This window comes from Sus scrofa, chromosome 16, assembly GCF_000003025.6.
Source record: "Sus scrofa isolate TJ Tabasco breed Duroc chromosome 16, Sscrofa11.1, whole genome shotgun sequence".
Taxonomy (NCBI): domain Eukaryota; kingdom Metazoa; phylum Chordata; class Mammalia; order Artiodactyla; family Suidae; genus Sus; species Sus scrofa.
The window spans coordinates 64,086,122-64,108,824 of record NC_010458.4 but is presented as its reverse complement, the minus strand read 5'-3'; the positions used below and the strand labels follow the sequence as shown (position 1 = coordinate 64,108,824).

Here is a 22,703-nt window from a genome sequence, read left to right as displayed (position 1 = left end):
TCATTTCCCAGAATCAAGCCCTGGGGTGACCCAGGCAGTCCCAGGACCCACCAAGGAGCTTGTCAGATGGTCCTGCTTTGCATTTCCTTGTCCCCTTGGTAGGGCTTTCACTTATGTAATGGAACAGCACTGTATCTGAGGGCTTCCCCTCCAGCCAGCCCAGTATTTGACCACAAAAAGGGGGAAGAAAAAATAAGAGAAAAAGAAGAGCTTCAAACTGCATACTTCTTGGGACAGAAAAATGAGCTGTCTTTTTTCCCAGAGTCATGTGAGGGTATAGTGACTGGTGGCAGACTGGGCTGAGCCTCAGAGCAACCAAGCCATGAGGAATCAAGGGCCCCAGCCTGGGTGTCAGCAGTTGAGGCTTTTTCCACCCCTGACCCTAACTTGCTGTGCAACCTTCATCGAGTCACTTTCCCTCTCTGGATCGCTTTAGTGTCTCCTATGCAAATTGAGGGGATTGGAATAAATGATTAAGGTAGAATGCTCAATGCAGTCTTGGTTTTGCCTGTAGATCAAATAATAGTATAATTATTAAGAATATCCTCTTTCATTTTCTAAGTGACCTGAATTAGGTGATAAGTTATAAGGTCCATTTGATTCAAGTCACACTGTTTCCATATTTTTTGATATGATAAACAGCGCTACAGTGAAACTTCTCATGTTTTTTTTTTTATTTGACAAATATTTGATTAGTACCTATTACATGCCAGGTATGGTTCTATGTGCTGGGGGACTGGGAAGAATTGGACAGATAAGATCTGTGTGGAAATTACATCTTTGTGAGGGAGGCAGATGATAAACTAGAAAACAACAACAACAAAATAAATATTAGGTAGTTAACAAGAAAATAAAGGAGAAAAATGTGATAGATGGTAATAGTGGTCCTACTTTATAAAGTGTGGGGAACATTCTCTTTGAAGAGGTTGCATTTGAGCTGCAACCTGAATGATAAGGAGCCAGTTATATAAAGTCCTAGGGAAACTATACAGCACATGCAAAGGTCCTGAGGCAGGAACAGTGCTGAGTTTGAAGAACAGAAACAGAGCCAGCATGACTGAAGTAAACCAAGTGGTTGGAAATGAGGTTAGACAGATAGGCAGGGATCAGCCCTTAGATTACATAGGGCCAAGGAATTTGAGTTTCATTCTTAGTGCAGAATATCAGTTTGTATTTTTTTTCTTTTTTGGCTGCCCCTCTGCATACGGTGTTCATAGGCCAAGGATCAGATCTGAGCTGTAGTTGTGACCCACATGGAAGCTATAGCAGTGCCAGATCCTTAACCCACTATGCTGGACCAGGGATTGAACCTATGTCCTGGTGCTGCAGAAACGCCAATGATCCTGTTGTGCCACCAGGGGAACTCCCATGTTGTATTTTTTTTTTTTTTTAGGGCCACACCTGAGGCATATGGAGGTTCCCGAGCTAGGGGTTGAATTGGAGCTACAGCTACAGGCCTATGCCACAGTCACAGCTACACCAGATCCAAGCCATGTCTGTGGCCCACACCATAGCTCATGATAGTGCTGGATCCCCAACCCACTGAGCGAGGCCAGGGATCAAATGCACGTCCTCAAGGTTACTAGTCAGATTTGTTTCTGCTGAGCCACGATGGGAACTCCTCAGGTTGTATTTTAATCACTGGAAAATCATAGAATAAAATTAGCTCTGTGTAGAATGGACTGTGAGAAAAAATTTCACGTATCGGGTTAGTTGCAGCTCAGAAAGCCGTTAACTTCACCCCAGGCTCTGTGGCACTGTGGAAAGAGAATGAACATCAGAGTCAGAGATCTGTATTCCAGCTCCATTGGTATATATCCAAAAGCAGTGAAAGTGGAATCTTGGAGAGATTTGTAAATCCATGTTCATAGCAACATTATTTACAATAGCCACAAAATGGAAGCAACCCAAGTGTCCACTGATGGATGTGTAGATAAACAAAATGTAGTATATAGATACAATGGAATATTATTCAGGCTTGAAAAAGGAGGGAAAGTCTGACACATGTTACCAGATGGATGAACCTTGTAGACATTGTGCTAAGGGCAATAAGCCAGACACAAAAAGACAAAAACTGTAAAGTTCCGCTTACATGAGGCACCTAGATAGTTCAATTCACAGAGACAGAAAGTAGAATCGTGGTTGCCAAGGACTAGGAAGAGGTCAGACTGGGGAGTTGTTTAGAGGGTATGGAATTTCAGTTTTGTAAGATGAAAAGAATTCTGGAGGTTGGTTGCACAAGAATGTGGATGTATTTAATACTACTGAACTGTACACTTAAAAATGGTAAAAGCTAGTAAATTTTATGTGTTTTACCATAATTAAACAATTTTTAAAAATTCCAGCTACATCATTTGTGGGGAGTGTGATTTTGGGCAGTGTGGGCAGTGGCCATTAATCTCTCTGAGCCTCAGTTTTTACTTATGTAAAATGGAGACAGTAATATCTCCTAGCTCTTGTGAAGACAGGCTCAGATGCTGTCTGTTGTAGAATTTCATTGCAGACTTTGGAATCTCAGGCTTCCTAGCCTTCCCAGGCAACTCCCAGACCCCTTCTATGAATCTTGTTTGAGTTGCCCTTGTGCCTATATAGAATAGATGCTCAGTGAACGTCTGCTAACTGACTGGCTGACTGGACCCACTTGTGTTGACATGATCTAGAAGAAGCCATATGTGCAAGGAACTATGTACCTGGTACGTAGTTTCACTCCATAAATATTTATGCAACAGGTGAATGAACAAAGTGGATGATACATCTGCCATGAATTGTAAAACAGGCTGCTTTTCCAAAATATAAGCAAGATTTTTTTTCTCCTCTGGTACCATAATACTTGCTTCAGAAAACAAAATAACTGAAAGCCCTTCTGACTGAGTCTTGTGTGAGCATCTGTAAAATTTTCTATTCCTAGAAAATAGCAAATTTCCACAAATTCAGTGGCTTAAATAATAGCAATGTATTACCTTACAATTCTGTAGGTCAGACGTCTGACATGGGCTTACCAGGGTAAAATCAAGGTGTCGGTGGGGCTGTATTCATGGCAGGAGGTTTCAGGGAAGGACCTATTTCCTTGTACATTTGGGTTTTCTGCAAAATTTATTATTTTATTTTATTTTTTTGTCTTTTTACCTTTTCTAGGGCTGCTCCCCTGGCATATGGAGGTTCCCAGGCTAGGGGTTGAATCAGAGCTGTAGCCACTGGCCTACACTACAGTCACAGCAAAGCGGGATCTGAGCCATGTCTGAGACCTACACCACAGCTCAAGGCGTTCCTTAACCCACTGAGTGGTGCCAGGGATTGAACCCGCATCCTCATGGATACTAGTCAGATGCGTTAACCACTGAGCCACGACAGCAACTCTGGTTTTCTGCAAAATTTAGTTCTTGTGGTTATAGGACTAAGATACTGTTTCCTTGCTGGCTGTCACTGAGGGCAATTCCCAGCTTCTAGAGGCCACTTACGTTCCTTGACTTGTGTCTCCTTTTTTCATCTTCAAAGTCAGCAACTCTGACACAGAAGAGAAAGGTTCTCCACCTTTAAGGACCCAACTAATTAGATTAAGCTCAGCTGGAAAATCCAGGCTACTCCTCTCATCTCAAAATCCTTACCCTTAATCCCACCTACAAAATCCATGTGAGAGATGAAAGATTCTGGGGATTAAGGCAGAATGTCTTTGGAGGGTTATTATTCTGTCTACCACTTCATCCATTATCACTTTGGAAAAATTGGTTTCTCAGAGCAGGTAATTGTCTCTTAGCAAAGAGCTCTGGGAAATGAGGCCAGCCAAAGGGAATTTTGGATGAAGGGCAGAGGGGAGGCATTGGCAGTAAATGTGTTGGCAGACCTGAGAGGGATGCGACAGAAAGGTTCCTGGTTTCATGGAATCGAAGTTGCTGAAAAGAAGAAAGATGTAGTCACAAAGGCCAGAAAGTTAAACTTGGTGTGTCTTTACAGTTTCCCCTCTGATTCTGCTCTGTTCTGCCAAGGAACAAGCAATCTTTACCTGCCAGGAATAATCAGAATTCTTTCTCCCATCGTTTTCTTCAGTTGATTGATGGGTTGTTAGTGGTTCATTGCTGCCAGAATGAAGAATGCATGTCTTCTTTGCTGGCTTGGTGAAGCTTCCAGATGTTATCAGAACAGGCATGACTTCAGCTTAGCCAGCCCTGGCATAGACTCTGCATGTTGTCATTGGCTCCTACAGCAGGTTCATCCACTAAGCGGGGAACTGGTGGCGTCTGACACAGACCTTTATGTCATTTCTGGATCTTCCTTTCCAGAGAGTCTTAGTAAGTTATGTTACTAAGATGCTGTCTATTTCTTTTCTTTTCTTTTTCGGAGCCTTTTCTTTTTCTTTCTTTCTTTCTATCTCTTGGCCATCCTCCTTTCTCCCTCCTTCCTCTCTTTTCTCTTTTTGCTAGCTTCCTGATGTTTTAGGATGGAAATAATGGAAAAGAATAGAAGCCAATTCAACTAGGGAAGCAATCCAAAGAAGGAGTGTGCACCGTTGTTGTGTGTGATTTCAGATCCACTTGTTTATAACAAAAATGAAATTGTTTTTAAGAGTGGAGTTGTTTTGGGAGTTTCCATCGTGGCTCAGTGGTTAACAAACCCAATTAGAAACCATGAGGTTCTGGGTTTTGATCCCCGGCCTCGCTCAGTGGGTTAAGAATCTGGCGTTGCCGTGAGCTGTGGTGTGGGTTGCAGATGCGGCTTGGATCGGGTGTTGCTGTGGCTGTGGTGTAGGCTGGCAGCTACAACTCCGATTCAACCCCTAGCCTGGGAACATCCATATGCTGCTGGGGGGCCCTCAAAAGACAAAAGATGAAACAAAAAAAAAACAAAAAGAGTGGAGTTGTTTTGAGCTAAGAATGCAGTTGTCTTTATAAGTAAAGTTGTTTTTATACGAAGAAGGTGCAGGAGATGTCTCAACATCCATGGTTGCCAATAAGCCCTCGGTAGCTCAGCTTCCCACGGGCCCCACTGGGAGTTTAGCATTAATATGAAGAAGCTTCTATGATGAGGGGACCATGTAGGCTATAAATACCCAGAGTTTGAGAGGATAATCCGAAAGTTTGGGTTTGGGCAAGGTGACCCTTTGCTGATGTAAGCAGTGCTCTGAAGACTTTGGGACGTTATGTCCTGCCCGGGTAATGTGGTGATGGCTACTCTTTTAGCCACAGTGGGGAAAGGGATGCAGGGCCCCACGCAGGAAATCACAAATGGAGTTTCCCTAGCAACGTGCTTCAGCTGCAGGGGACTTTTGTCTTGCTGGTAGCTAGATGTCAGGTTCTCAGTTGGCTAAGCTGACTCTCCTGCAAAGGCACACCTTGATTAAATTAGGACTTTATTCCTTTCCTCTCCTCTTGCCTGGAACAATAGTGTAATTAATGTATTAGTGGTTTGGAATATGTTATTTCTTTATTGGCTTATTAAGAGACATCACTCTGTATGCTATTAGCTTGTGAAATTATTACAGTTCCTGAAGTGCACCTGTGTTAAATATTGTCAAAGACAACCTTGGGCAATGAGATTCTGCTGTATAGAACAGGGAACTATATATTTAAGCACTTGCGATGGAACATGATGGAGGATAATGTGAGAAAAAGAATGCATATATATTTATGACTGGGTCACTTTGCTGTACAGCAGAAATGGACAGAATATTGTAAATCAATCATAATAAAAAATTTAAAAAAAAAGACAATCTCGGTCTTGAAGCGTCATTTGCCCCAAGCAAAACTGAAGTTCACTGTTCTAATTTTCCTTGTTGTGATAAAAGGAGTGTATTTTCTGCAAAGGAACATATTTTCTGGTTCTCTTTGGGGAAATGAGGCAATGAGGCTGAAGTGGCCCTGCCCTGGGGGGTGGTGGGCTGTGTGCTGCCTGTTGATGGAATGCAGACTAAAGCCAGAGGGAGGAAATGGCCACTTTGAGGCCACCGGGGTTATAGGTTTCATAACCCATGGTGGTAATAATTCTCCCGCATGTCATCCTGCAGTGGGATGGCGAGGAAACTCTTCCCCACTGTTTGCTCTGAAAGAAGGTGTGTGTTGGACTTGGACTTGGACTTTCTTGATGCTGCCCAGTGGGAAACCAGAGTCTCATCGGCTGTTAATAGAGGTTACAGCTCTTGGGGATGGAGGTTGTGACAGAGAGGAAACTCCCCCCTCTGCCCCTGACCACACTGTAGCTTCTCTCACCCAGTCACTCAGATTGTTCCAACAGAGGCTGCTCTGGGCAGGACATTTGGAAAAGGCATTAGAGGGTTGAAACTATTGGTGTGGTGTCGTCAAGAAGACTCTGTGGGAAACCCAAAGGAAAAAGAGGTAGTTGAGCCAAGAAAGATTGCTAGAATTTTCTTTGGCTTGAGACATTGTAGACATTTGAATAATCATAACCAAATTAATATTGAGAATTATAGTATGACTTGAGCCACAGTTATGTGCTGATCGTGGTTTTACATGGTTTATCTTTAGTTGTTATACTAACTCTAACTCTGTGAGGTGGGCATTATCTGTATCCTATAGATGCTGAAGTTGAGAAAGAGATTAGGAGAGATATCAAAGGCCAAAGGGCATGGGGGTGGGGCTGAGATTCAAGTTCAGATTCTTTGTTTGTTTTTTTTGTTTTGTTTTGTTTTTTGCTTTTTAGGGCTGCACCCTCAGCATATGGAAGTTCTCAGTCTAGCAGTCAAATCGGAACGACTATGCCACAGCCACAGCCAGAGCAACGCCAGATCAGAGCCGCGTCTGCAACCTATACCTCAGCTCATGGCAACCCCAGATCCTTAACCCACTGAGCGAGGCCGGGGATTGAACCTTCATCCTCATGGATACTAGTCAGATTCGTTTCCACTGCACCACAGTAGGAACTCCCAAGATTCATTAATTTTAAATCTTATTTTCTTTTTCCCTTCCTCCCTCCTTCCCTCCCTTCCTTCATCCCTTCTTTCTTCTTCTATTTTCTTTTTGTCATGCTTGCTTAATATCCTCTTTTAAAATAAATAAAATGTGAGCTCTCACTGTGGCTCTGCAGGGTAAGGACCACTTAGTGTCCATGAGGATGTGGGTTCAATCCGCGACCTCACTTAGTGTGTTAAGGATCTGGCATTGCTGCAAGCTGTGGCGTAGGTCACAGATGTGTCTCAGATCTGGCCTTGCCGTGGCTGTGGCAGGTATGGCTGTAAGAAGAAAAAAAAGGAAAAAAAGTTACACTTAGTGGAAGTCCCTTTGTGTCCCTCCTCATCTCATTCCCCTTCCTTCCTATCCCGAGGCAACTTCTCAATTGACGTTCGGGAATGTCACTTCCATCCTCATTGTGTATGTCTATGGCCATAAATCTCATATAACGTGGTGTGTTTTAAGATTTTACATATGTGAAAAAGGGATAAGAACTCATTTACAGAGAAAGAGATACAAATGGCTATTAACTACAAGAAGAGATTCAACATCTCATTCATCAAAAGAGCAAGGTGAATGAAATCACCTTGAGATACCATTTTTTAAACCTGTTAAATTAGTCAGTACTCAAGATTTGGTAACACAGTGTGTAGAAGAGGTTGTGGGGAAAGGGGCACCTAAATTTTGACTGTGTATTAGTAAATCAGTATAATCTCTATAGATGACAATTTGACAATCTCTATCGTAGAGCAAATGCAAAACATTACAATGGAAATTCCATTTCTGGGAATTTGTCTTTAGATATATTTGAATTTCTTTAAAAGCCCATGTTTAAGGTTATTCATTGAAGTATTGCTTGTAATAAAAAGACTAGAAAAAAAATCCATGTATCCATCAACAAGGGACTGGTTGAATAAATTGTAGGGTATCCCCATAATGGAATCCTCTGAAGTTCTGAAAAAGAATGAAGACACTTTCTGTGCTAATATGGAAATTTCTCCAATACGTATTGAGTCAAAACAAAACAAAACAAAACAACAAATTGCAGAAGAATGTGTACATAGTATGTAACCTTTTTTTTTTTTTTTTTGCAGCAAAAGTGAAAATGAGCCTAGTTATCCATTGTTTTTTGTTATGTGTGTAAAGAAACTCTGGAAGTTTATATATAAAAACTAATCACAGTTTTGCACGTGGGAGGAAAGAGGGGTGGGGTAAGAGAAAGAGGAAGATATTTAAATGGATTCCTTACAAATCTTTTTGAGCCATGTAGATGGACTGTGCTCCCTATTGCAAAAGTTAAATGAAGTCAGAGTGATGTTGCACTGTGCTTGTCACTCCATACCTAACCTTTTCCAGTCTGGTTTATATGTTCAAGGCCTAACGGTGTGGTCATGACCCCCATCTTGCCATTCATTATGCTGCCTTGAACTGTAGAATTTTACAACTGGAAACATTCCTGGGGATTACCCAGCTCTCAGCTTTCGCATTAGAGGAAAGAGAACTGAAGGTGCTGAAGTGGCAAGTGGTTGGCCCAGCAGGCCAATGGCAGAATCGGGCTTGCCCTCAGTTCTGCCCACCCCGACTGGGAGTCTGGGGCTGCCATTCCACCCTCCTTGCCCAATGCCAAAACCACCTCTGGATTCTTACTAAGAGGTTAGTAACTTTATGTGTTATCCTTTCCTAGGGACATTTGCTTTTCCGAAACAAAACAAAGATAAGCAACCATCTTCGACCAAAAACTGAGTGGTCACCGTTTTAAGCCATAGGGGTTATTCCAGTCTCAGAGGGTATTAGAGAAAGATGCTTTGGGGTGAGGGAAATGGTTGGGGGTAGGGGATGCTAACAGTGGTGGTGTTGGTAGCCAAGGATGGGGTAAACTGTCTAGTATCTACTTTCCCCTCTTCTCCTCCAAAATAAATAAGTAGTAAAAGCAAAGGCAACTATAAACAAAAGACAACTGAGTCATCACTCTCTCACTTATAAGATAGGTTCTGCCTTCAGCTCAGGAAGGAACCCATTAGAGGTTTGGATGGGTGATGGTATTGTTGCAAACATTGTTCATGTAACAGTATGTTATCAGACTTTTTGTTGCCGCAGAGACAGTCAAGGCATTACTAAGAAACCCCCCAGCCCCCACCCCAGCAAAGGAGAACTCTGCCAGTCATTGCTCTGGTCCACTTCTCTGCCATCAGGCAGTACCTCATTAACCATCCTGACAGATGAGCACCTTTTAGAATTTACCTTGATCAATGACCCCAGACCTTCTGGAGCTCTTACAGTCAAGCACTCTGTCAAAGAAGTGAGAATACAAAACTCAATAAGTTATGTACTTTCCCCTCAAGTTAAATGGCATAGATGGGTGTCTCCAAAAATTTTATAGCAAGATATTTATTTTTGTTTTTCTGGCCTTGCTCATGGCACGTGGGAGTTCCCAGGCCAGGGATCGAACCTGTGCCACAGACAGTAGCAACCTGAGCCACCACAGTGACAATGCTGGATGCTTAACCCACTGTGCCACAAGGGAACTCCTGCAGCAGAATACTTATAATGGAGTTCCTGTTGTGGCTCAGCGGCTAACGAACATGACTAGTATCCATAAAGATGGGGGTTCGATGCCTGGCCTCGCTCAGTGGGTTAAGAGTCCGGCATTGCTGTGGCTGTGGTGTAGGCTGGCAGCTGCATCTCCAATTTGACTCCTAGCCTGGGAACCTCCTTATGCTGCGGGTGTGGCCCTAAAAAGACAAACACAACAACAAAATAGATAAACAATGAAGGAGCAGCCCTTTCCAAGCTTGGAACTTTGATCACATTTGGGATTTTACCATATTACTTCATGCAAATGCTATTATATTAGTAAATTCCACTAGCAATATAAATAGGTTTCCTTTACTGTTCACATTTCTATTCTATTAACCATTTTTTTCTCCCCAGTCTTCTAGTAAAACTGATGCTCCACGAAGATACCTGTGTTGACTAGTGTATTTGGATATATTATGTGTGGAGCCCAGATCTTTGTGTACTCAAGTTTAAGAAGCATGGATTAGCCATAAGTTGAAAGACTTTTTTTTTTTTTTTTTTTTTTTTTTAAGAAGGCCAGACAGTAAATATTTAGGCTTTGTGGGCATATTGTTTATGCTACAACTGCTCAGCTCTTTCTTGTAGAGTAGCAAAAGCAGCCATAGACAGTATGCTAATGAATTGGCATGGCTGTATTCCAATAATCATTTGTTTACAAGACAAACAGATTTAGCCTGTGGCCTGGATTTGGCCTTTGGGCTGTACTTTACCAACTCCTGGATTAGACCATAAAAGCCCAAGAGTTTATAAATGGAAAATATTTTCAGCTGGGACAGATAAGGAAGAAGAGTGGGAATAGAAATACCTTTGATCATTGAAGGCTACACAGTATTTCAAAGAGTAGAGAGGACACGACAACATTTTTAATAAGCCAGGGTAGACAAAAGTGAATGTTTTTAGATTTATGGATAGGTAGGGGACAGGAAGTACAGTAAGTAGATCAATTTGTCTGGAGGAAGGAAGTCATGTCTAAGAGAAGCATTCTTAAGTTTCAGGGCTGAAGTTCCTGTCGTGGCTCAGCGGAAACAATTTGACTAGGAACCATGAAGTTGAGGGTTCCATCCCTGGCCTTGCTCAGTGAGTTAAGGATCCAGCGTTGCTGTGAGCTGTGGTGTAGTTGCAGATGCGGCTTGGATCGTGTGTTGCCGTGGCTGTGGTGTAGGCCGGCAGCTGTAGCTCTGATTCGACCCCTAGCCTGGGAACCTCCATATCCTGCGAGTGCGGCCCTAAAAAGCAAAAAAAAATAATAATAAAAAAATAAAGTATCAGGGCTGGAAGAGACTTTGCTGATTTTGCTTCTCATCATATTTCCTATTGATTGGGCAATTGAGGTCAAGAGAGACTTTAGATCTGGAAAGAGCCTGAAGAGTACTTAGCCTTGAATACTAAGCTAAGAGATCTCCCTTCTGCCGCATACTGCTCAGTGAGGTTTCAACATTTCATCATTTGAATGTTTATTTGTTAATCAACTTGCTACGTGCCTCATGACCAGATGTCTCCCAGGATTTCCTTTGGGATGGAGTTACTTCTCAGCCCCTGTACACCATTGTGTTTCCTTTCTGGACAAGCGTCATTGATTATCTTACTTCTGTCCTTAATCCCTCCAAGTCATCCTCTAGGAAACAACCTGAAGGCTCTTTTAAAACATATAAACCAGGGAGTTCCTGTCGTGGCGCAGTGGTTAGCGAATCCAACTGGAACCATGAGGTTGCGGGTTCGATCCCTGGCCTTGCTCAGTGGGTTAATGATCTGGCGTTGCGGTGACCTGTGGTGTAGGTTGCAGACACGGCTCGGATCCTGCGTTGCTCTGGCATGGGCCGGTGGCTACGGCTCCGATTGGACCCCTAGCCTGGGAACCTCCATATGCCGCAGGAGCGGGCCAAGAAATGACAAGACAAAATAAATAAATAAATAAAATAAAACATATGAACCAGACCAAGTCACTGGATGGACTCGATGGAAACTCATCAATTTCTTTGTTTTCTTCCTCTTCATGTTTGTTATCTGTCTCCTCTCACCCACCACCCTGCAGACACACGTGCCTTCCTCTGTTCCTTGAACATAGCACACTCCCGGCCTTGTCCCTCTGCTTTTCGCTTGGCCTGGAAGGCTCTTCTCAACCTTCAGGCAGCAGCTGTGGAGACTGAGACAAATCACTGGGTTCAGGATATATTTTGAAAGCGGCAGAGTTGGCGCCTGTTGAGCAACTGGCCATGGAGGGCTGGGCTGGTGCTGGTGGGGGTGCTGGTGAAGGGAAGGCAGAAATCAGGGGTGACTGCTGAGTCATTGTTCCAGCCACCTGCTCCTCACAACCACCAAGGAGTCCTAAGCTCTAGGGGTCTGGGATGTCTAGGAATCTCTCACTTAAGACAGCTGAGCCTTTAGCGCGAAATGAGGTAGGGAGCAAAGTAATATCGATGGTTGAGAAGGAAGAGAAATAGAAAGGTGGGCTATTTGAAAACTAAAATTGCCTTGAATTCTATTACAGGCTGTCCTGGAAACAAGAAGAGGAAGATAGGCTGAGGGGGGAGGTTAGTTTTTAACCGTTTTTTTTTTTTTTTTTTTTTTTTTTTTTTTTTTTTTTAAGGGCTGCACCTGCATCATATGGAGGTTCCCGGGCTAGGGTTCTAATCTGCTGTCTACACCAGAGCCACAGCAATGTGGGATCTGAGCCACATCTGTGACCTACACTACAGCTCACAGCAATGCTGGATCCTTAACCACTGAGTGAGGCCAGGGATTGAATCTGCGTCCTCATGGATGCCAGTCAGATTTGTGTCCACTGAGCCATGACGGGAACTCCCTACCAAGTGTTTTTCTGCCAACAGAGGAAGAGAGACCAGAACCACAAACGAAGTTAACATTTTGTACTTCAGCATCATTTGATCTTAAAAAAACTCCCTAATCTTAGGAGGGGTTGTCCCTGGATAAGGAGTTCTGTTCTGAACTGCAAGATCTGAGTGAAGCATGGATGAAGTTTAGGGTCCCTTCCTCAAATCACTCCTCCTCCGCATCCCATGATGCTGGAATTCCCCAGGGTTAACTTAACTTTCCTTTTGGCTACAATTAATGAAGCTCATTTAATGCATTCCACTACCGTGTCTCAGTTTACAGATGAGCTAATTGAGGCTGGGAGAAATTAAACCGTTAGTGCGAGTTCATACACCTGGTAAACCACACAGGGCAGGAAGAGGACCCAGGTCTGTTTTGAGTCCAAACTCCTTCTGTCACACCAGCGGCCCCAAAATATATTTACTCTTTTAAAACTGGGTACCTTCTCTGTCGACTCTGTTACATGGTACATTAAGCAAGGTAGCCAAGTTCTCAGATTGGGGTGGGCTTTGGGGTCAGGGGGGCTTGGGTGTGAGTCTTGACCCCCTCATTGATCGATCAGTTGTGTGATTTTGGGGAACCTAACCTTCCGTCTACTCAGAAAGGAGGATAGGCTGTGAAGAAGAAGTCCAATAGTATGTGGTAAACATTTTACAAGATGATTTTAATTTTTTAAAGCTGTATATTCTTTAGCCATGAGCTAGCGGTAGCAGAACGGGAGAACAGACAACAATGATCAGAACAATAGCTAATATTTACTGAGTGCTTAGGATGGATCAGACATTGTGCCAGGTTCTCTCCATGTCCTATCTTCCTTCATTCTCCAAACAATTCACTGAGGTCTGTACAATTAACAACATCAGTGCATGAACAAGAAGCACATCCAGCTACAAGTAGAGGAGCCAGGATTTGAACCTTGGTGGATGGACCTGGGGGCTGGTGCTCACCACCATGGGATAAGCTAGCATAGGTCTTCTTGGGAAGTTGGAAGGAGGTTGTGATGCTTGGGGGCATGAATGGGGGGCTTTGGTCCTGGGGCAGCAAGGGGATTTGGGCATTGGAGAGCAGAGAGGAAGGTGACAGGAACAAGGCTAAGATAAGATAACCATGGACTGGGGAGTTGGGTGTTTGAAACTACTGTCGCCTGTGGGGTGATGTTGAGGTAAGGCAGCTGAAGCTTGATTCCCAAAGTCAGCCTGTTGGATTTGCCCTTACCTAGAGTCGGTCTTCTGACGGTCTTTGAAACCGTGTTCCACGGTCCCTCAGGGTTCCCCATGGGGTGGGTGAATGGAGGTAGCTCCCTTTGAGATACAACTTAAAGCGCAAGGATCTGAATGATAAAGCTTGGTGAATTTTTATATATGTGTGTGTCCATGTAGCCACTGCCTAGATCAAGATAAAGAATACTCTCTGCACCCTGGCCCAGCTCTCTACGGTTCCTTCTAGGCAGTATCCTCCTCGAAGGTAACCACCATTCTGATCTGGCCTCTTTTTGAACTTTGTATAAATGGAACTACAAAGTTTACGCTCTTTTGTCTGGATTCTTTTGCTCACCATTATATCTGAGAGATTCATCCATGTTTTTTGCAGGTGGCAGTAGCCTGTCCTTTTTTGTTGCTGCGTGGAATTCTGTTTTGTCACTGCTCTGGAATTCTGATATGTCACTGCATATCACTATTTATTGATATTTTCCACTGCTGATGGATGTTTGGGTTGTTTTGAGGTTTTGGGTTTATGAACATGGCTGCTATGAACACTTGTGCACAAGTCTTGTGGTGGACGAAAATGCTTTCTGTGGAGTCTCTACTCCTGGGTGCATCTAGGGTGGCTGAATATTTAGTTCTGGTAGTTCAACTCTCCTTTTGAATAGATGTTTCATAAAGCGGAGATCCTCATAAGGTTTCACTTGGGGAAAGGGTGTGGTTGCTTAAGATTTATCTTAAAATAAAAGTAAAAACGCCTCCAGTGCAATCTTTTTTTTTTTTTTTTTTCATTTAAAAATTCAGGACGTGAGTCTCAGAGAGGAGAGTGATTTGCTCAAAGTGTGGGAAAGCTGCATCTGGAACCCAATTACTAGACTGGAAGTTTCATATGGACTTTTTTTTTTTTTTTTTTTCGCTTTTTAGGGCCTATACCACAGTCGTAACACAACAACGCCAGATCTGAGCTGCATCTGTGACCTGCACCACAGCTCATGGCAATGCTCGATCCTTAACCCATTGAGCAAGGCCAGGGATCGAACCTGCATCCTCATGGGTACTAGTCAGTTTTGTTATCTTTGAATCACGATGGGAACTCTTCGTATGGACTCTTGAGCTCCCTGAAATGGGGGCTAAATATCACTCAAACTGGCTGCTGGTCAGATGTGGAGAGGACGCCACCATTCAAGTCCGAAGCCCTGGGTTCAAGCCCTCATGCTGTCACTAACCAGTGTGTGACCCAGGGCAGGATGCCCACTGCTGGGAGCCTCAGTCTCCATCGCTGAGAAGTGGATGCTCCTGCTTGACAGCCTTCTGGGATTAAAGGAGATGACGGTGTGGAGACTCTATAGGCTCAGGAGTATCGTTAGCATCATTATTGTCAAAATGTATTCTAAGGAGTGCTTTCGTAGTCATGCTGTGTTCTTGCAATATTAATGCCTATAATAATTCACTGCTTTACATTTTCTCCACTGTTGGTGGGGATGTTAATTGGTACAACCACTATGGAAAACAGTATGGGGGTACCTCAGGACACTAAATGTAGAGCTACCATATGATCCAGCAATTCCACTGCTGGGCATATATCCAGACAAAACTTTCATTGAAAAAGACACATGCACCCACATGTTCATAGCAGCACTATTTGCAATAGCCAAGACATGGAAACAACCTAAATGTCCATCGACAGATGAATGGATTGAGAAGATGTGGCATATATACACAATGGAATACTACTCAGCCATAAAAAGAACAAAATAATGCCATCTGCAGCAACATGGATGGAGCTAGAGACTCTCATACTAAATGAAGTAAGCCAGAAAGAAAAAGACAAATACCATATGATATCACTTATTTGTGGAATCTAAAATATGGGACAGATGACCCTATCTAAAAAAAGCAAACAAAACAAAAAGCAAACAGAACATGGCCAAGAAGAGCAGACTTGGGATTCCCGGGGGTGGGGGGAAGGGGAGGGAGTGGGAGGGATGGGCATTTTGGGGGTTTGGGGAGTGCAAACTGCTATATCTGGAATGGATGGACAATGGATCCTACTCTACAGCACAGGGAAATGTGTGTGATTGGGTCACTTTGTTGTACAACAGAACTTGATGAAACAATGTAAATCAACTATAGTTAAAAAAAAAAGCTAATGTGGGAGTTCCCATTGTGGCTTAGTGGGTTAAGGACCTTATGTTGCCTCTGTGAGGATGTGGGTTTGATCCCTGGCCTCGCTCAATGCGTTAAGGATCCGACGTTGCAGCAAGTGCAGATGCCGAGGTGCATTGTGAAGGTCGCAGATGCACCTCGTATCTGGCATTGCTGTGGCTGTTGTGTAGGCCGGTGGCTGCAGCTTGACCCCTAGCCTGGCAACTTCCATGTGCTGCAGTTGTGGCTGTAAAAAGAAAAAAAAAAAGCTTATGTGGCAGATAGACTTTTCCAAAGATGGCCATAGCAACGTATGCCCCATCCTACATGCTGCGCTTTGATGGGACATTTTTATAAAGTGACACATTTCCATTAAGTGTAGGGGCCAGAGGGTCAGTGTTCTCCCTTCTCAAACCTGGGCAGACCTTTGTAGCTACCTCGACTTAACCCATCTTGGCAGAAATGATGGTGTGTGAGGATGAAGCCACAGTTAGAAAGGAAAAGTCTACATTTTGTGGGTATTTCCTAGCGAGAACCGAAACATCCCTGGGGAAACACACCGCAGTAGTTTTTACCTTTCTGATTTCACATTGTGGTCCTTTTCATTTCTCAAGTCTCTTCATTTAAACTTTCCACACAAAGGAAGAAACTTCTAGGTAACACCCCCTCGAGTTAAACGTGAGACTAGAACTGGGTGCTTCTATGTTCCAACTCGGGCGGAATTGTAGTCCTTAGTGAAGAGCCCTCTGACTCCTGGAAAGAGACCTAGGGGCCACATCCTCCTCTGGGGTCTGGGAGTTGGGGGGTGGGAGTGTGGGTGAGGGCGTGTGCACCTGGGATGAAGATGGCTCGCCTGAGCCTGTGAGGACAGCAGACTCCTTTCACCCTGAGTCCTAAAGGTGGAATGACATGGATGGGTGTGGGTGGCTGAGAGTCACATGGAGAACTAAATTTTTGCCTCTTCGCTTTTCCTGAGAGCTCTAGATTCCTGTGAAAGAAGGTCCTTCTGTCCAGGAGATCTTTACTACAAATTTAAAAATAACAGATACTTCACATATGTAAATTGCTTCACCTATTGGGAAGCAGGTTCCCATGTGTTGCTTATTTGATTTTTCCAATAGCCCTGTAAAAAGCCAGAAACTGAATCATCAAGTTCATCATTTTAATTTTCCATTTAAAGGAGCTGAGAAGGTCAGGGCCTTGCCCATAATCCCATAGCTAGCAGGCAGAAATGCCAGTGAAAGAACAAGGTCTACTGGCTTCTGGGCTAGTTTCCTTAGCACAGATTCCAGTGGGAGTGAGAGTTTGGGGCACCAGAGCAGATTGATGGCAGAGTAACTTGAGGGGGTTAAATTACCTCCTCACTCTTTCACCCATCAGACTGCCCAGTAGCTCTTTGCTGTAGGCATATTGTTGGCTTTATGTGGAATAAAGTGCCGTAAGTTGGTTACCTCTGTTACCCCTATCAGAAAAGAACCGTTATATCAGTCATTTACATTTTAGTGAGAATTTCAAACCTAAGTTCCCTTCTCAGAGATACTTGCACCTTATGTCTTACCTCTTAGTGTGATTTTTGACACCTGGAAAAGCATTTTCTCAGGGGCAGGCTGGAAGTGCATAGAGAGATTTTATAGACACCCTGGCCCCCAATGACATCATATCAGCAGATGCTAACTGCTTGAATCACAAAAATTCAGTTATCAAGTGACTGGGTGCTGGGCGCCTGGGACACAGTGATGAGTAGACTGTGGTCCAAGGAAGCAGTCACAGTCTGGTAGGGTAGACAGGCAAGGAGGCAAGTATCTGTAATATTATATGGTCAGTGTTCTTATAGATGTATTCAGGGTGCTATGGGTTCAAGTAGGCACTGGAGCAGGAGTGGAGGATGTATCGGAGCTTCCCTAGAGGAGGTGACATCATTTGGGCTGTATCTGTAAGAAGCACTGGAGTATCTTAGCCCAGGTTCTCTGTAGGAGCAAGTCAGCTGATGCTATGGAGATGTGCAGCCTCAGGGAAGCAGGTGTGAGGGGAAGGTGCACGTGTGGAGAGAGGGTAACAGCTTACAACAAGGGGTGAATTACTGCATGGGTCCAGCTCTGGAACTAGCAGGCTGCTTGCTCCATCATGCTGAACATCCTCAGAGAGGCTTTATGGAACTCTGTCCCTGCAGTATCCTGTTGGGGGATGGAGAGGAAACATTTCTTATGCTTCTCTCCCATTTCTGATCCCCCAGTGGCCAAAGTTCACCTCCTGGGGGGCGTTAACTCTCATGCATTTTTAGTTCAAGTCACAGGACCTGCAATTGGCAATTTCTCAGAGTCTGAGTCTGGAAGTGATGGGAGGTGCCAGGAATCACCAGTGGCAGCCTTAGTGGCAAACGCTGGTGGCCCTGGTGGTTGCAGGGGAGATCACCGCAGCCTGGAGTAGGCATATCTGCAAGGTGCCAGGGCATTTACACACACTGGAGTGTCTCATTCTCACAGTATCTCTGGGATGTGAGTTGCAACATGGACCCCCCTCCTCCAAAGATATGTTGAAGTCCTAACTCTTGGTATCTGTGAATGTGACCCTATTTAGAAATAAGGTCTTTACAGATGTCAGTGAAGGCATTCTCATGGTGATGTAGCCTTAATGAACCCGACTAGTATCCATGAGGACTCAGGTTTGATCCCTGGCCTCACTCAGTGGATTAAGGTTCTGGTGTTGCTGTGAGCTGTGGGGTAGATTGCAGAGGTGACTTGGATCCCGCTTTGCTGTGGCTGTGGTATAGGCTGGCAGTTGCAGCTCCAATTAGACCCCTAGCCTGGGAACTTCCATATGCCTCAGGTGTGGCCCTAAAAAGACAAAAAAGAAAAAAGAGAGAGATGTAAATGAAGATAAATCCTACTGGTGTAGGGCTGCCCGCAATCCAATATGTCCAATTGTCTTTAAGAGGAGACGCAGAGACAGTTACATACACGGAGAAGAATGCTGTGTGGTGACAGGGCAGAGATTTGAGGGTGCATCTGTGAGCGAAGGATTGCTGACAAAACTAGAAGCTGAGGAAAAGGCATGGAGCAGCTTCTCCCTGGAACCTCTTGAGAGAGCACGGCTCTGAAGATGATCTTGGGCTTCTACCCTCCAGAGGAATAATGTGAGGGAAAAAATTCTTTTAAGCCACCTGGTTTGTGCTGTTTTCTTATGGCAGCTCCAGAGGGACGGACAAGCCGACCAGAAGCACAAGATGCAGATAACTGCTGCTGAGACCTGTAGAGTGAGCCAGGGTGATGACAAGGCAGTGATGCTGATGATGGAGAGAGCTAACGGCTGCTGGGAACATTCTACATGATGAGTGAGGTTCTTTTTTTTGATTTTTAAAAATTATTTTATTGGAATATAGTTAATTTACAATGTTAGGTTGATTTCTGCTATATAGCAAAATGGTTCGATCTCTCTCTCTCTCTCTCTCTCACACACACACGCACACACACACATCCTTTTTCCTATTCTTTCCCATTGTGGTTTATCATAGGATATTGAGTATAGTTCCCTGTGCTGTACAGAAGGATGGAGGTTGTTGTTTGTCCATCCTATATATAATAGTTTGCATCTGCTAATCCCAAACTCCAAATTCATCATCCCTCCCCACACTTCCTCCCCCTTGGCGACCCACAGTCTGTGAGTCTGTGTCTTTTTTTTTTTAATTGTTATTTGTAAATAAGTTCATTTGTGTCATATTTCAGATTCCATATATAAGGGATATCATATGGTATTTGTCTTTCTCTTTCTGACTTACTTCACTCAGTACGATAATCTTTAGTTGCATCCATGTTGCTGCAAATGGCATAATTTCATTCTTTTTTATGGCTGAGTAATATTCCATTGTATACATGTACCACATCTTAACCCATCCCTCTGTCCATGGACATTTAGGTTGTTTCCATGTCTTGGCTATTGCGAATAAGAGGTGGACACTGTTCTGAGTGCTCTACATGTATTTATTCATTTGATCCTCACTGGACCTGGTAATGAGCAGCTTTTATAATCTCCATTTTCTGAATAAGGATAGCAGGTAGAGGGTCTAAATAATGTGATTAATGTCACAGGCAGTAGAACTGAGACCTTGGCCACAGAGCCTGTGGTCTTTGCTTCCACGCTGGGTTCATTCATCTAAGGTTGTAAAATGCCCCCTCAGTGCTAGACATTAGATGCTAGGTACAGAGATGAACATGCTTTGGTCTCTCTAACCCCAAAACTCTCACTGTCTTTCTGATCCAATCTAGCTGATGACCCCGCCCACACACTGGAGAGCTGTGCTGTCCAAGTATGACAGCCACTACCATATTTCAGCCACTGAGCTCCTGAAATGTGGTCAGTTTGAACTCGCACATGCTGTGTGTGTAAAATACACACTGGGTTTAGAAGACCTAGTACAACAAGGATGTAAAATACCTCATCAATATTTATTTTACTTTATTAAAAATTTTTATTGGAGTGTAGTTGACTTACCCAGCTGTAAGTGTTGTGTTAGTTTCAGGTGTACAGCCAAGTGGATCAGTTATAAATATATTCATTCTTTTTCCCATAGAGGTTTTTACTAACTATTGAGTAGAGAGTTCTCTGATGGCCTAGTAGGTTAAGGCTCCCACATCTTCACCACTGTGGCTCTGATGACTGCTGTGTGGTGTAGGTTCGATCCCTGGCACAGGAACTTCCCCATGCTGTGGGTATGGCAAAAAAAGAAAAAAAAATTAAAAACAGAATGAAGCAAGAGAGAACCTGAAATAAACATTGCAACTCTCAGTCAAAAAACAGACTATTGAGCAGATTTTCCTGTGCTCTATAATAGGTTCTCATTAATCCTCTATTTTTCACAGTAGTATGTATATGTTGTGCTTCCCTCCCCTTTCTTCCCTCCCCCCAACTCATCAATAATTTTTAATACTGACTGTGTGCTGAAATGATTATGTTTTGGATACAGTGGAATAACTAAAATATATCATTCGAGTTCATCACACCTTTTAAAAAAGTGGCTATAAGAAAATTGAAGTCACGTGTGCTCACGTGACACTTCTCTTGATGGTACTGCAGTAGAATGTGAGTTCCTTGAAGACAGGTGCCATCTCTGCCCCCTTTACATCTGGTCCCAGGAGCCAGGACCAACATTCAATGGTCCCTCCATACATAGGTGTTGGACAGTGGAGTGAATAAATACACGAATAACCAAATCCCATCCTCTCCTTCATCTGCTCATCTGTTCCTGAAACACGTAGGTTGGACCTCACTTTTACCTTGCTTTGTCTCTCTGGGCAGTCTCTCCATTTCCCTGAGGCTTACAGAGAATGGATGCTACTCTGTGCCAGGAAACTAAGAGGCTGGATGCGTGGAGGAATTTGGAGAATAAAAACAGAGTATTTCCAACCACAAGGGCAATTACCACTCACTGGGTGCAAATTACTGAAGAAAAAAAAAATGTGCCTGCTGTTGTTCTCAGTGCTTTATCTGGAGTGAGTCATTTAATTCTAACAACCTATGATGTCAGTCCAGCTGTCAACTCCATTGGACAGATGGGGGAAATTAAACCTCAAACAGGTTAAATCTCACCCCCAGGATTACATAACTGGATTCATACTCAGTGACTGATACGACACTGATATGGCATCAAGCATAGGGAAGGGGGGACTGGTGTCCCCCACACCAACAAGAATAATCCTGCCTCGGGTTCCCTTTGTTCTGAGGCCCCAGAGCACCTTAGACAGCAGGTACGCCAACTCTAGGGACACTGGGGAACATATCAAGTGTGGGTAGTACCACAAAGCATCTGGCCACATCCTGCCTGTGCATCCAGCCATTTCCTGTCTCTGCATCTTCTTCACTAGATGGCTGGGATTCCCACAGGCTGGCTCTCTTCTGTGCCCGTGATGTGGCAATGAGTGAATAGGTGAGTGACCATCCCAGGTCAAGGAACAACCCTCACCATGCCCTCTGATGACATATCCCTCCCCGTCCTACTGGACCTCAGCTTCTACAGCCAGGACTCTCAGAGAAGCCCCAAACCCCTTATCCTGGCACCACTGAGGGAGACATGCCAAACTTCCACAAGTCTGTGTTAGTTCCTCGTCCCTCCAGGCCAGGTGGTGGGTCTGGAGGTCATGAACCCAGGCACTGGGGGCAGCAGAGTGCAGGTCAGTTCTGAACCTCACCTCTAATGAGCTGTATACTGTTGGAGAAGTCATTCTTCTCCAAGGCTCAGCCTCCTCTTCAGTGAAATGGAGATAACAAGAATCCACTTGTATTATTACTACTCCTGGTCAGGGTGTCACCCCCAGCCTCTCCTTGACCTTTGCTGACCCCCTATTTTAAACTGCTACCATAATCCCCACTGCTGCACAGATTAATATCCGTTTATTTATAATGCCATGTGGCAGTGTTCGTGGATCTGGCAGGTTCGCAAGGACCTTGTAGGTAAATAGTTTACAATTTACCCTTAAGCAGGTGCTTGAACACCGCAAGCCCACTCCCACCTCAGCATCTCTGCATGTGCTAATTTGCTTGCACGCTCCTTGCCCCAGATTTTCTCATGGCCAACGTCCTCTTATCCTCCAGGTCTTTAACCAATGTCTCCTCATCATGGAAGACTTTCCTGACGTGCTTTTCTCCCTGGCCCGTCTCACCTTCCCCCAGGGCACTTATGCTCACTTGGACACCTTGTGCGTTTATCAGGTCACCATGTCCCCTTACTTCCCCCTGAGAGGTAAGGCATGGTTGTGAGGGCGCCATTTTGCCTGCTCACTGTTGCACACCTGAATTAGCGCCTCCTGGTACAGAGTGGGTTCTCGAGAAACAGTTTTGAATAAATGAATATGCATACCTACACATTTGTGTGTACATAGATGATATGTACCTGGATGGAGTGCATTTATCTACTTTTCCTCATTGATCCATTGCAATACTGAGGCTCAAAGCTGAAAATCTGCTTCTAGAGCAAATCTGCGGAATCCCATAACTATAAATGAGCCTTGTGCTCCGTGACCTTCACAGCTACGTCATACCCCTCTGCATTTCATTT

At 44.0% G+C, this 22,703-nt stretch overlaps 1 long non-coding RNA gene across 3 annotated transcripts in view; it reads left to right on the top strand.

The window, feature by feature from the left end:
• LOC106508256 overlaps positions 1–19,048 on the top strand; it is a 52,458-nt gene extending 33,410 nt beyond the window's left edge. For 2 of the 3 annotated variants that reach the window (XR_002339667.1, XR_002339668.1), the window contains one exon: positions 14,435–14,487. This is a non-coding gene — a long non-coding RNA (uncharacterized LOC106508256). Of the gene's footprint in view, positions 1–14,434; positions 14,488–18,842 lie in introns of those variants that run through there. The other variant, XR_002339669.1, reaches the window with a different exon arrangement.